A 15,386-nucleotide genomic window follows, 5' to 3' on the forward strand; every position below is an offset into this window, starting at 1 on the left:
GGATATCCGCCTTGTTGATCCGATGGCCGCTACAACGCTGGGGAAGGCGGAGCGGCCCCGAGCAGGGACAGAACAGCTTGCGGCGGGGTGGCCTAGCTTCGGTGGTCGCTTCTACGCTTTCGGGCAGCGGAGCAACGTGCAGGACGGCTTGTTGCTGGGGGCCTATTGACATCCCATCCTCGTCGCCATTGTTACGAAGACGCTCTGGGCACAGGTAAGTCTTCGTGGTAAGTATTTATTAAGATACAGAATATTAAGGCCCCCACAACACAGAGGACTCCTCTCCTCACACAAGAGGCTTCAACTGACAAACCCAGAATCTTGAACAAAACATAAACACTCACATAGAGTCTGTGACATCATCAGAACCTGAACTAGTAAACATTCCACTACATAGCTTTCCATGCAGCAGTGATCAACATCATAACACTTTGTTATTTTAACATGTATGATATGATATGATATGGCATGTATAACGCGCCTATACACAAGTGATATCTTAATTTTGTTATCTGCACCTCTTTGTCGAATCTAATTTACTAATTGACCCACATTGGTTAAGATGTCTACAAAATGAGTGAAATAGAACTGTTAGCCCTTGGGAGGTAAGTCTTGTCCTCCTGCAACTTATGAAAACATTAATCCAGTTGTACACTACATATTATTTAGGGGTGTGTGTAATGCTCAGCCATGTGTTGAAGAGACTGAAGCTGGCCAATAGGAGTAGATAATTGACTGAAGGACCCTTTCTATTGCTTTATGTTGTTTTCATTGATGGCCACTTTCAGGGTTCTGTGGCGGCCATGATCTACTTGAACGACTATGATAGGTGCATTGGAATTTCCCCTGCGAGCCAACTGGTGAACTTCCTGTCAGCTCCAACAAGATCCCTATGACTGGTGTCTCCACTCTAATGATGAAGCAACACCAAAGAAAATTCCACAACATGGCATACATATTTGGCCCAGCCCACCCTTATGATTAAATGGTAACTTCAGAGGGATTTGTAGAAAACAATGCTCTCTTTTCACAGGAACGTTCAATCACAGCTTGTAGTATCATCAAGCATGCATCATCATCCCAGTAGTGAAAGTCAGTTTAGGCCTCTGAAGGCAAGTCCCTTTTTACGCACACTCCAGAGTGAATACAACCCTCTAGGGAAATAAGCCAGGAGATAGCTTTGCAAGGATAACAATGTTTAATATTACAGAATATAAATACCAGCAAAGGACTCTGCTGCATAAGAACGTTCTGGTTCGTGCTGACACAAACAAGAGCTTAAAAGGTCTGGTGGCGTCATCACATATGGTAAAAACCAGCACCACTGATTGGCGATACTATATACATGGGCCTGTTCCATAGGTGATGCCAGGCTATCATTGGTTATTTCCATCGCCGTCCGTCAGGCTCCACGTGGGTCAGCTGGGCTCATCTTGGAGGCTGGTGAAGGTCAGGGAACTCACAAAATACAATGTCGCTTCTAAACTAGCACGCTAAGCCTACTTACTATATAACTGTGGCATGCACCTGGGCAGCTTGGGGAATTGGTGCCAGTGGGAAGGGAGAATGAAATACAGTCACGCTGACTCACACATTTTGGGCTTCGTTGATGCTGCTCCGCTTGCACCCAAGGTCTCCATCCTGGGTTTGATCTTTAATTTATCCCTCCCTGTACCTTGTGTTACAAAGGATGTACTTCATATTGGGGGTAAAACAGTTGCGCATGCTTAGATCTTTTATGGACACTTGATTTGTGTTAGGACAGGGGGCACTTGCTTATCATGGAATGCAGAGGTGTGGGGGTCCGGGTCCCGTCTTGTGGGGACGCAGTGGGCTGGCAGGGTGGGGGTTAGAGGTTTGCTGGCAGCTTAGTGGTGATGAATGGACGCTGTGCAGAGTCTGGTGCCATCTCACACTCATTTTTTTGGTTCAAGTGAGGAGCTGGGCTACCTCAATATTTAGGCCAACTAAAGATGCATCCATTGCACAGAGCACATTTGAAAGTGTGCATCATAGAGGCATTGCTGTTCATTTTAAAGAACATCCTGTCCTCGCAAACAGGATGCAATCGAAATGTGGGGAGATTAATGAAATAAGGGGTGAGCTAATTTCTGCATCATCTGTTTGTAGATTCTGTGTAATTGACAACTGTAAAGAAACGCTACGGCATTTGTTGATAGACTGTATGGCATTGAGGAACAAACGCGTTTGTTGCTTTAAAAGGTTTGTAACTGATTTAGACACTTTGTGGTGGGTCATTTTACACAGTAGATCGATGTCGTTACAGAGAGCGTTGCTACGCTTTCTTTCTGATACATGCAAACTATTTAAGCAACGTGTAATGTGTATTGATCGCTGTGAAATATGAATCTGGAGACATACCGGATGGATTAAGTCCAGAGATTATTTGTTGTGCAAATCAATTGTGTATAGCATTATTTTGTGTATAGTATTGTATATATGTGCAGTGTTATTATATTTTATTATTATGTACCATATCTGATATTTTTAAATTCCTTATACATTTTAGTTTTGTAAAGGTTAAATAATAACCAAAACAAATACATTAAATAAAGTAATGGGCTTGGTGAGATGGGCAACAAAAGGGTGATTGGCAAGAAATTGGTGACTGAGCAATGAGGGCAAGGGAAGTGTTTGAGTGCGAGGTATGGGAAGAGGATTGAGTTAACGGCTAATGGATGGAGCAAAAGGGGAACAAAGGTCTGAAGGTTCGTTGTAAGGAACAGGGGGGTTGAGAATGTGGAACAAGGGAAGGACTCCTGAGGGTGATGGGTTTGTAAAATAGGGTAAAAGAGACAGAGGTACACATCTGGAAATGTCGGCCGGCTGATTGACTGTTGCTGGGATGTGTGCCTGACCTGCCTGCCACTGCAGTAGATTGTGGGACTGGCTCATCCCCTTTCTTTTTTTGACACAGTGATTTATGAAGTTATGTTTCAATTAAGGCTTCTCTACAATTGTTCAGGTTGCTGTTTCATGAGACTTGTTGCTTTTAAAGCACACACAATTTTACAGCCTAAGATTATAATTATAATCAGTACAATTGTGTGTAGTCTCAGATGTCTTTGCCTACGGATACAGATGATCAATAGGCTCCCCTCCTGTAGATTCATTGGTGCTTTAAAAGCTAAATATATTAATTTATTTATTTATCCCTTAAATAACAACTTTGTTTAAAGTGACTTTGTTGTTTCTCATATTGAAGATGGAATAGGAGAAGATCAAGTCTCCCTTGATTTGTAAATTGGAAACTGTGGAAGTGGTAAAATAGGGCTCAAATCCCCACCTTCCACACTTCATACATCATGTGATCCTGAACAAATCACTTTTTATCACTGTTCCCAATTTTTCTTAACTATCCATTGAGATGCTGTCAAATTTCAAACTGGGACATAATGAAACCTGGCTTCATATCCCAGCTTTCTCAAGTCACTAATTATATTATTCTGTGAAATCATTTATATCTGTTTGGTATGTGGGAAAGTTTCCTGGCTCTCTAGGAAACCGCAAACATAACTGCAAGACATGTTTCATAAAAGGAAAGTAATGTCAATGATCTCTACTATATATATCTTGAGGGAGGGGAAGAAGTTTGCATTGAGTTGACTTGTTTTGGGAGTTGGGCTGCTGCATTGTTGTCTTGGGCCACATACACCCCGAGCTGCCACCCTGCTCCCCAGAATGAATGTTGCCAGTCCTCTCCTGCCAGGGTCCTCCCCACAAGCCCCCTCCTCTGCCTCGAAAAGATTGCCTCCTTCTAGCCCCGCTGGCTCAGTCATACCAAATCTTAGTTTTCTATATCGTATCACAGGCACTCAAACAAAATTGCTTTTGTGAGACTGCACTTAAACGTGACTAAAACCCAAAAGACCCACTATCCCCAAAAAAGTGATGTTTGTAGTTTTTATTCAAATTAATACCCTGAAAGAAATTGAATTATAAATGCCAGACTGAGACATAGGGCCTCAATATGAGCTTGAATACCGCACAAATTACTGCAGGTGGTAAATAGCTGATTTATGGTTAGGTTTACTCCCCATATTTGGAGTCTGATTAGACCCCATTGGGGATGGATGGTATTACCCCCTGCCGTAATACCGTTAACCATTACCACAACCAATACAGCCACAATTCCAACTTGTTTTACCTCCACTCACAAGCAGGTGCTTTTAAACCCCAAACAGGCAGGAGCGGTAAAATAAGCAGTGTTTAATGCGGCGCATAGCGTGCATAATATTTTGAAAGGTTCGACAATGTGTCCCTCTATTGACGGTTCTTTCTAACATTTGTGCTGACTCAGCAATGGCAGGCGCGTGCTTGTACTACTTAGATTCAGAGGTGAAGCCCAAGGTGTCACGTGCACTGCGACAAGCCGGGCAATTGCAGCAAGAGAGACAGTGCGGCTCCGGGGACAGCTGCTGGCTTCTGTAGGCCACCACCATCCCCTCCAACAACTTGACTTTGCCGTCCACCCGCTCGAGTCTCTTCAGCACTTTCTCTTGCAGAGCCAGGCCTCGACACAAGTTTTTCACCTCTCGGGCGGAAAGTGTTTGGAGCACATCCTGGCTGGGACGAAATCTGGCGTGGCAAACCTTAACGAGTGCCTTGAAAAGTGCCAAAATGTTCTGAAATACCTTGTCAAAGAAAATGAAATGTAAGTATTTGATAATGTGGGTGCCTTTTCAAGATGAACTGGCACTTTTCTAGAAAAGAACACTTTACAATTTACATGGAGGAAGGCAGTAAGAGCCCGTGAACATGGGCCAAAGTGCATGTTTCCACTAACACAGTAGGACCACTACATATCCTGAGGTAACAGCTCCCTCTAGTGTGACAACAGGGGAAGCTATGCGACTTGGCATTGTCACTACAAATCCTAGGGCAATAGCTCCCTCTAGCGGTCACAACAGGTGAAGCTACTGCATCGGACAAGTATACATCTGGCCTTTTATTATATTGTTAAATATGCTAGGACAAGAACATTTCAGATCTTTATTACCAATACATTCTTTGATAAATGGGTGATAAATGAGTCAAACCAATATTAGTTTAGTTTATTTGCTTATATAGCGCACCGAACCCAAAGTCATCTGGGAGCGGTTCTTGACACATAATTACAAGTTGGGCAAATCTGTTGGTATTTGTCAAATACTGCTGGATTTACCGCCCATCAAATGTAGACCTGGGAGATATCTTCATATGGGTCGATATTCAGTCGGAATTCTGCCAGCAGAAAGTAAGGTAGATTTTCCTGAAAATTCCAAATTGTCCCCAAAACGATTTCAGACTTTTTTAATGTACAGAAGCATTACCCTTCACTTCGGTAAAAAAGGTTTGTAGAATGAGCCATGGTAAGAGCCCAACCAGAAATGTTTAATACAGACTGGTTTTAGTCAAAATATTCTAAAATGACCACCAACCAGCATAAGTTAGCAGAGCTTAAAAGAGCACATCTTTCAGTTAAACATCCATTTTAAGAATGAAGTCTCTTAAAAATGAGCTAATTTAAAGCAAGATCTCGAAATATAGCAATCAACGGAAAGCACACGCTATTTGGAGGAAGTTTGAGCAGAAAGCAAAGAAAGTCAACCGCACTCAAAACATTTTGCTCTGTCACTAAAAGTTTAGTTAAATCCCTTCTGGCATAGTCATACCTTTGTGTGCCAACGCGAGTCAGTGTTTAGCCTCTGCACGACCCCTTGATAACCAATGCAGCCGTTTATCCTAAATTATTTTAACCCAGTTATGCTAGCACCTGCGTGAGCCTCAATTGCAAGGACATAAATGTACACCAAACCACCCTGGATGGATGGTCTTATAATTTATCTTTGGTTAAACGTGTCCCAACTCAATTTCCCGAATAAGCTTACTGATGGAAGCATAGACACACGGCTCAGAATTACTGTCACTTTTAACCCACTGCCGAATTCCACATTTTGAGGGAAAGTAAAGGATTCACCTCCAGCAAATTGCTTTGCCTCCACAAATGGGCAGATTCACTGCACGGAACTACCAATCACAGTAACTCCACCAAAAATCCCCATGGAGTCGTATAGATTCCATAAATTAGGATTTTTCACTCGTAATTCTGCTGTAATGCCACAGGACCGAGTTGCAGTAATGGTAAATGATTTTGTCAGTAAATCAACAGATTTCCCACCGATTAACTGCATAATGAGACCCATAGTTCGTATCCTCAGGATTAATCCAAAAACCATTCGGGTTTTTTTTAGGATTAATTCATACCCTGTATGTTTGTGGCGGAAAGTTTCTGTTCAAGGTTTAACTAGTCCTAGTGAGCATACAAGTGGATAATCAATCAATTTTAATAATAAATTACACATTTCCATAAAATACAGATCACCAATTGTTCCAAAACCGAGATCTATAGCACTCAGCATAAAACTTCAAACATTACTGTGACAAATCAACTTCCATGGTACCATTGGTCCAGGGGTGAATGTCGGTTTCTAAACCATCAATCAGCCTCACACCTCTAGAACACTAAAAGGGATACGAACAGATTGGAATAACAAGCAAATTATAAACCTCCTTGTCCAATTTTGGTAACGTGGATGGAACGGCAGGCTTATCCCCGAAAGGTTGTGGATCATTGCTTAGTTGCAACACAGCAAAAATACAATTATTACCCAATGGTAAAAAGGACCGCCCAGTCAAGGTTGTATCAAAAGTATCTACTTTATTTGTATCACAACAGACAGTTCTAGCACAGTACAAAATACAACCCACCCTGTAAAGGAACACAGAGGACAGACAGTTTAAAAGAAGGAAAAGGGATGCACTCTGGATACTGACAGGAGGGTAGTCGGTATGATTAATAACCACAACAGTTTAAGGTTTCTTGGCTTCAGCACAAGGGGAACAATGGGTCTTACAATGTCTCTAGAGGTCTTCTGGGTGGCAAAGTAAAAGAAGTGATGGCTGGCAGGTATAGATTTAATCATAACCTCTGGCATTGCTCTGGGCAACCCTCCAGACCATTTCTCTATGCCTGCGAAGCCATTGCAAAAGGGGAAAAATAATATGTAAATCAGGCTTCATCCCACCCCAAAAGGGTGATTTGCATATGGTCTTTCCCTTTTGTAATGGGTTGGCAAGGTGAAGAACGATGGTCTGGAAGGTTGCCCAGAGCAATGCCAGAGTTTAGGAATCATTCCAAACCTTTCAGCCATCACCTCTTTTGTTTTGCAAAAGTCACATGGAGTGGAACGAGTATGCCCAGACATGGCTCACGTGCCTGCTGGGCCTAGAGACCCAAGCTACACCTCACTGATGAGGCCCAACAAGGCCGAAACATGTTTGAGGATGCTTGTGGTCTCATGCAGAAGGGATGTGACCAAGCAGTTCCGGCTGGCTGCCCCTTTTGGGGTGGGATTAAGCCTGATTTGCATATGGTCTCTCCCCTTTTGTAATGGTTTGGCAGGCGAAGAACGATTGTCTGGAGGGTTGCCCAGAGCAATGCCAGAGATTAGGATTAATTCCAAACCTTCCAGCCATCACCTCTTTTGTTTTGCATGTTCCGGGAAGGACAAGGGGGACAGCGCCACAATGTACCTTGTACTGTAGGTGTTCTTGGTGCTCGCAGGGTCGAGTCGGCTTCAGGGCACTTTGCAGGCTTCTGTCACAGAGTTCGATACGGGAGTCAGTGGTGGTATCAGGAGGCAAGACGGTTCGGTGAGCGAACCTGGATAAACTGCTACAAGCTGGCCTGCATGGGGGCTCTGGGTCAGGGTCTTTGTCTAATTGGTAGTTATGAAGCACTGGTCAAGACAGCTCAGATCTCTTTAAGTGATGGCGGCATGATAACGGTCAGCGATGTTGTCAGTTGCGCCTCGATAATGTCCATTATGGCGGACGGTGGTAGATGCTTATTGAGGCACTTCTCCCAGCTTCTTCAATGGGCTTGTGTCATCCTTTTATGCAGACGACCCAAAGCTGAGGAGTGTGTTGCAGGCCTCTGCCTTGCCTTTGGTTGTAGGTTCAGAGACCTCCTGGCACTCCCTGTCCAGGGAACTTGCTGCAGAGCCTAGCAAGGAATACTGTGTGCTGGCTGGGCCCAGCTCTGGAGCAGCTGCATGGTCCTCTGAGTTCTTTATCTCCCTTTGTTCCCTGGAAGAAGTTAAGGGGAGGGATCCTGCTTCCCTCTTTGGATGTCCTGGCCTTCCTTCACTGCAGAAGCTCGTAATTCGGCGTACGATACGAACGGTGTCGGTCCCTTACCAGCACCGTTCATACCGTATCTGCTAACATTATAATGAGGGCCAGTGTCTCTAGTCTTCAGGTTTAATTTATAATATTGTGTTTACAGTTCGATTCACGCAACCAGGAGCCACTTTTGCCATTCATTTGTAAAAGTGAAGGCTGGGCCAATTGTGTGTTTTTACCTGCCCATAATTGTTTCTTTACTTTCAATAGTTCTGTATTTATTCCACTAAAGCACGATTGACTGGGCAAGTATTTATATGTTGACCATGTCCCCCTGTTAAGATGGCAGTGGTCGAAATTGGGATTTGTGAAGCAGGAGACCTGGGGGTCGGGTGCTCTGCTTTTGCCAGGAGCTGATTGCTATGACCCAGGAGCTACTTGGAAACCCTTCAAAGTCAAGTGCCCTTGATGATTCTTTGCATGCTCATTTTAGTGGTAAATGCAAAATGTGAGTAATGCAATTGTGGGGGGCAGTTATTCTTCGTATGTTGAGTGCAGCTCTAAACAGACAAGAGTAAATGATCTCGTCCAAAACAGCATATTTGCCTAGTTGATCATAATCAATGTCCCGTATGTAAGCAAAGCCAAACAGTCTGGGGGGAAAAAACAATCCACCCATTTACACGTATATATTCTGCCTGGTGGGAAATTACATGCACACTTTCAATTAAATGAAAACGCTCTGAACTGGCTACTGCAGCGCTGTGGCTATTGCCATGTTACAATATTGTAACAGCGATGAAGAAATGCTAATTTCCAAAACAAAATGCTCTCAGTATGAGTTATGGCCCCCTCACATTAAAACCTGTCGGCAGCCTGAACTCTCCCTAAACCTTGCTTGAACATGGTGCATATTTTTGGGAGTTGGAGCAAATAGCTTTTAAAAAAGTAAGGACAAAATGAGGGCCGCACTGTGTGTGCTTTTTTTCCTGTAAAATTAGGACTGCACGTACTCCGTCTGAAATCTACCCTACTCCTGTGGGCTGCATACAGAGGAGAGGAAAGGGGTAGTCCTAATGCTTATAGCTTAGTAAGAGACTGTTAGGATGATCTGTTAAGTCATTTGGGTATGCAAACGTGTATTGGTAGACATGCATTGATTGAGATATCGATCCCCTCGAAGGCCACACCTTGTTTATAAGAGCAAAGATGCATGCATGCACACATGTATCAAGTTGCAGGGCAGTTGACTAATTGTCTGTGTTACTTACCTCCATGCATTAGCTGCCACCCACCTCATTTAAAGCTATAACTTTAATTCCCAACTATGAAAGAGCAGTATTTTATTTATTTTGACATTTTTGTAACGCCCAGACCCAGGGGTATCACAGGGTTTTTAATGGCCCATCTCCAACACCCGATTCTTGGTGAAACTCATCGACTGCGCTGCATACTCTCATCTCAACCCTTTTGTCGAATCCAACAACCTCCTAGACCCCGCTCAATCAGGCTTCTAACTGTGCCACGGAACAGAAACCACACTGATGTCGATCTGGGATGACCTCAAAGTCACAGCAGACTCTGAAGGCTGTGCCGCACTGGTTCTCCTTGATATCTCCGAAGTTTTTGACACCATTAAAGGAAAAGTGCGCTCAAAAATATTATTGGCTTGAGAGTTCGGGCAAGTGTTTTTAAGCATACGTTGATCGATCGTACAAACATTTCCCATGCACCTTACCGTTGTTTTCCCACTTTTACCCATGCGAAATCAGGCAGCAGGGCACGGCCATCTTGTGCTAACCTTATCTGTTGCCGCATCGCCCTAAGGTGAACTGTACTAGTGGCCCTAAATCATATCCTCCGCCCCTGAAACTAACATCGCTAGACGCGTACGGCTCATTTAACAACGCCAGTGCACGTCTCGTGTCAACGTTCTCTGTGCTCCAGCTAATGACGTATCTCCATGGAAATGGCAGGACGCCTCTTTCCTCAATAAGTATAAACAGATCGCTTCTCATCAGACAACATCAGATTTGCTTTTTCAATCGTTTCACTGGGGGTCATTACTAGTGTGGCGGTGAGGAGTTAACGGCACTGGTAAAGGTGCCAGAGCCGTCAACCCCTTACCACCACATTCCGAGTTCTGCTCGCGGGACCCGCTAAGGACATCTGGTAAAACCAGGCGCACTAAGTGGGTCCCGCGAGCAGACGAGGGTGCTAACAACTCGCCTGTTATTAATGGGCCCGTTGTTAGCACCCTCCCCATTCCCATTGAGCCCTATGGTGGCTCGAATGGGAATGGGGATGTACCGGGTCTGGGTTCCTTGAATGAGGAATTACCGGGTCCTCCAAGGTTGGAATAGGCCAGTAATTCCTCATTCGAGGAACCCGGACCCGGTACCCGGTAAGGGGGTAGCCATGCCGCTAAAAGCGGCATGGCTACCTCCAAACTTGTAATGACTCCCACTGTCTTTTTTTTGTGTATCTTGTGCCTCGTTTCTGCTCTGTTCAGCTATCTTCGTTGCTCGTAGCCCATGTGAAAAGATACTAGTACTATCATTACTATCTATTTTAATTTTGTCGCCTAATGGCAACAATACAGCCCTACCAGTACGAGCCGGAGTATTCCGAGACGGAATTACTTGAAAGAGAAAGATGCGGAAACGATGGGGCTTCGGATGACAGTTGGGAAGACGAATGACCAGAATGAAAGCCTGACGACGTCTCCACCTCGTGTACCTGAAATCGGTGCAAGGTAATGCCAACCGAGGGGGAGAACTGTTGCTGCCGGGAAAACTCTGGGTGCTTGTCCTACATATCGGAAGACGAGAAACGTCCGTAATGCATTACCAAGCTGCATGACTAGAGTGCAGCCTGCCTCACACGGACCGTGTTGAGGATTATGTTTGCCCTCACAATCCAAGTAATGAGTAAGTGTACTCTAGATGTGATGTCACTTAGGCCACCAACATTTCATGTTTGTCTCCTATATTGTCGTTACTTTGAACTATCACTGCCAAATGAATGTAGTCTTGCAATTCTATACATCACTCACGATTTGGGGAAATCATAGTGGTCATCTTATGTGTCTTTCACGTACATCCAAGAAACAATATTTCTCTGTGTCCAAATGTAATGGCATGCACAGTTGTTCACTTTTGTAATGTGTCTACACTTTAAAGCCCAAGTTGATTGATCCGTGAAGTAACATTTGTACTGGCAACAATGCCATAGGATACAAGATTGCATTTTCAATTAAGGTTTCCTATACTTATCTTGTTCATTTAAATACATTCTTCCACAGGTGGTACAGGCTGGTGGCCTATCGTGCGTTTATATGGTGGCTTCGGGGGAGGCTTGGACACCGCGTTGGACAAGTAGTACCCTCCTGTATCCCCCTTCTTTCTACACCTTTTCCCCCTCCCACCACATAGGATATTCCGAAACACTGCCCCCCCCCTTTTCCAACACGGACCACACCACAGACAACAGACTAACATCTGGGCCGTTTACCTAACATGTCCTAACACAAGGATCAGGCATGGTCAGGCAATTGACCAGAATCACACACACCTGACGGCCCTTTGCCTTCCCCGATGGCCAAGTCTCCTTTCCTGCAAAAACTCTCTTACCTTCGAGTATCGGAAAATAACAAACCAAAAAGTTCCTTTTTTACGGTAGTTAGGGTGATAATGACTCACCCATGGTTCCCCCTCTTCCTGTCGCAGACCCGTCTCAGTTTTCAGCCTCCTGCTTTTGGGTTCACTATGGCCGTTCCGTTCCTTGGTTCCGGGAAGGCCGCAAAGGGACGGTCAAGGTGGTCATATAGGTGTCCAGAAAAAATCCTCAGTACAGTCGAAAATCTTTGCCTGACAGGTGATTTAGAAATGTATGATAGATAAAGTTGGCAACAGTGAACCCGGCAGAGGGATGCTGATAGAAAGGGGCGAATGCTGAAGTCCCTATGAACAGTGTGTTGACAGAAGCAAACCCGAGCGAGGGATGTCCACTCTGAACTGTTTAGCAAATGTTGGCAAGAGTGAACCCGGCAGAGGGATGTCAACAGAAAGGGGCAAAGCCTGAAGAATTGCTTATAAATACATTAAGATTTGTGAACCAAGGAACGGAACGGCCACAGTGAACCCAAAAGCAGGAGGCTGAAAACTGAGACGGGTCTGTGACCGGAAGAGGGGGATCCAGGGGTGAGTCATTATCACCCTAACTACCGTAAAAAAGGAACTTTTTGGTTTGTTATTTTTCGATACTCGAAGGTAAGAGAGTTTTTGCAGGAAAGGAGACTTGGCCATCGGGTTCTTGAAGGTTGGGAGCGGAACTGTAGTCTCGTGCTGGGGAAGCCTGGGAAGTGTGCTGTGCTCAGAGGTTCCACCTTAGCCTGTGCTCAAAATGTGGGAAAGGGAGACCCCGACTACTGTATCCTGACACATTATTTGGGAACACTTCTTACATTCTTATGAATCCTATCCCACACTCTTTTTGCAATTAGCGTAAGGACTGGCAATACGTTTTTCTTAGTATAGGCCTTTTTATTTGAAACAGCACCACTAGGACTGCCTTATTTCTATTTGATGGTCTAAGCTTGCTTCCATCTTAGATTTAGGTTTAGATTAGGGGTTTATCTCACCCAAATTTGAGGTTTAATAAACACGCTTGAACTGTGATCACTTGTGTCTGTCTTTACTGTTGCCATCAAGAGTTCCTTACAGCAGGGGAATCGGGGTGCTGTTGCGGAACCAGTTACATACAAGCATTATAGCATACAAACTTATGACAGAGTAATCCCTGGACTAAGGATCACCGTCCTCCTCCCTCCTCCGTTGTAAGTTTGATTCTTGGTCCAGCTTCTGCTCATCCTGCTGCATCTTTTGCGGATAGCCACGTTTTTAAGGCTTGCAGAAGGGATTGTAAGTGGTTTCTGCTCTTAGTGTAGGTGGGAGGGTGTTCCAGTTGATCGTTGCTACAGTCGGGAAGCAGAAGCCTCCTCCTCTGGCTCTTTTTACTCTTGGTAGGGTAAGATGCTGAGCGTGGATGGTTCTGACTGGTCTGTTGGATTTGGCTTTCACAATCTTTTGCAACAGGTATTGAGGTCCGGTGTTTGATAGACATTTGTGTGTGATCGATAAGATTTTAAAGATGATCCTTTCGTGAATTGGAAGCCAGTGCAATTTTTCCTCACGGCAGGGATGTGGTCTCTTTTCAGGATGTTGAGAGCGGCGCGCAGGGCATTGTTCTGGATTGTCTGTAATTTGTTTAAGTTCTGTTTGGACATACCTGCAAAGAGGACGTTAGAATAATCCAGTCTTGCCCGAGTGATTGCTCAGGTAATAGTTAGGCAGCTAGTTGGTGTCAGGAAGTGTCTGGCTGTTCTCTTTGTTCGTTTTCTCTGGTCTCTCTGAATCTGCTGTGCTGCACTCTACCGCTGGAACTCAACTCTATTGCCTTCAAAAACTGAAATCAGTGCATGCTGCTGGGTGAATTCGGCTGCTAACGATTTCACGGTAAGCAGGACCAAATTATGCCTCATAAATGTTGATTTACAAGTCAGTAAGCTTTACCAACTAACTACATTTGTGGGGTAGCAACAGCTTTCCTATTATCGCACAGAATGGTACGCTCACCTGGTATCCACAGGGACGCCACCCAGCTGGGGTACTCGCTGGTATGCTTCTCAGTTTTGCCCTCATGTGGTCTGCGGGGAAGGTTCTGCCTGAAAATACAGGAGGACTGTGTTCAAGACTGACCGACTGGGGTAAGTATCCTCCCTCCACCCCCGTATGCTTTCAGTCCCTCTGGCGCCCTCTCCTCACATTGTTGTAGAATTAGGCGTACTCTCCATCCTGCCTTCTTTGCAGGGGCGCGTTGTCTTTCATGGGCGAGTGCGGTCCAGTTACTTCACTGACGCCAACCCGTTTGATATTGTTCAGGTAGGTCTTATGGCTGTTCTTTAGTTTTGTTGCTATCCTGCATGCCTTTCTTTGTTTAAAATGGCTCTTCTTTCTCCCTTAGGTGTGTGGAGCTTCAGCGCGGCGAACTGGCTTGGTTGAGCCCCGCTGGTAAATGATGGCGCATTAAGAGCGCTATGATGCGGTAAGTAAGCGCTATGCGCAGCGCTGCAAAGTCTTGCCTTTCCTAACCTGTGTTTTCCTTCCTTGTAGGTCACGGTGTTCTTCAGCACGAGTGGAATGTCCGGAGTGGTGCCAGCTGAGAGGCGACCAGCCAGGTAAGCCTTTTGAGCAGTTCGTAATTTGTAAATGTCTCTACAGCTTTCTTTAATGTTGCCTCTATCTTCCTCTATCAGGTCATTCTGTCCGGGAGGCGTGCAGATTCGAGGAAGCTGTGCTCAGTAGCTGCGAGTGTTTAAAGATGAAGACTGCAGGTAAGATGCTGCTGCTAATGATGTTTCTTTTGTCTCCTTGCAGGTTCTGCTTCTCTGAGGTTCGAGGGAATAGCTGGACACGGTGAGCGCCACGTTGCAAGCTGCAAAGTAACACGAAGCATGTTCTGCAGTCAGGGTGTGGTTTATATAGCCCAGGTAAAGTAGTACCAGGGAAAGTAGTTCCAGGCCTGCCACACCCAAAACACTAGACCGCATAGCTTGGTTCTTAGGAACCTGACAATACAATAAAGTAGTTCCCAAGCTTGTTGTTCATGGTGTATAAGCCAGGCGCCATAGACGCCAGGACTGGCCACATGAGGGCTTTTGAAGAGGATGCCAGGCTCTAGAGGCCCGAGTCCTGACTCCACCTGGCCAATGGGTTTGCCGGGGGGGGGGTTTTGGGTGAGGATCGTGACAGCACTCCCCCCTAAAGCCCCTCCCATGGTGTTCCTTCTGTGTGGCCCAGGTTTGGTTGGGAAGTTCCGATGGAATTTCCTGATTAGACGTGGTGCGTGGATATTCTCACTGGGCTCCCAGGATCTATCTTGTGCTCCAAATTCTTTCCAATTGATGAGATAATATAGCTTTAGAGTCCAAGATATCGTTGACTTCGAATTCTGGTTCTCCGTCAACAAGTATGGGCTTAGGTGGTGTCCCAATCCGTGTGCTGGGTTGCATTGGTTTCAGGAGGGACACATGGAATACCGGGTGGATGTGTAGATTAGGTGGTAAATCCAGTTTCACGGCTGCTGGGTTGATAATTGCCTTAATGGTATAGGGTCCTAAGAATCTTGGATGAAAGGTC

This window comes from Ambystoma mexicanum, chromosome 11 (assembly GCF_040938575.1).
Source record: "Ambystoma mexicanum isolate Mex_15411 chromosome 11, UKY_AmexF1_1, whole genome shotgun sequence".
NCBI classification, from domain to species: Eukaryota; Metazoa; Chordata; class Amphibia; order Caudata; family Ambystomatidae; genus Ambystoma; species Ambystoma mexicanum.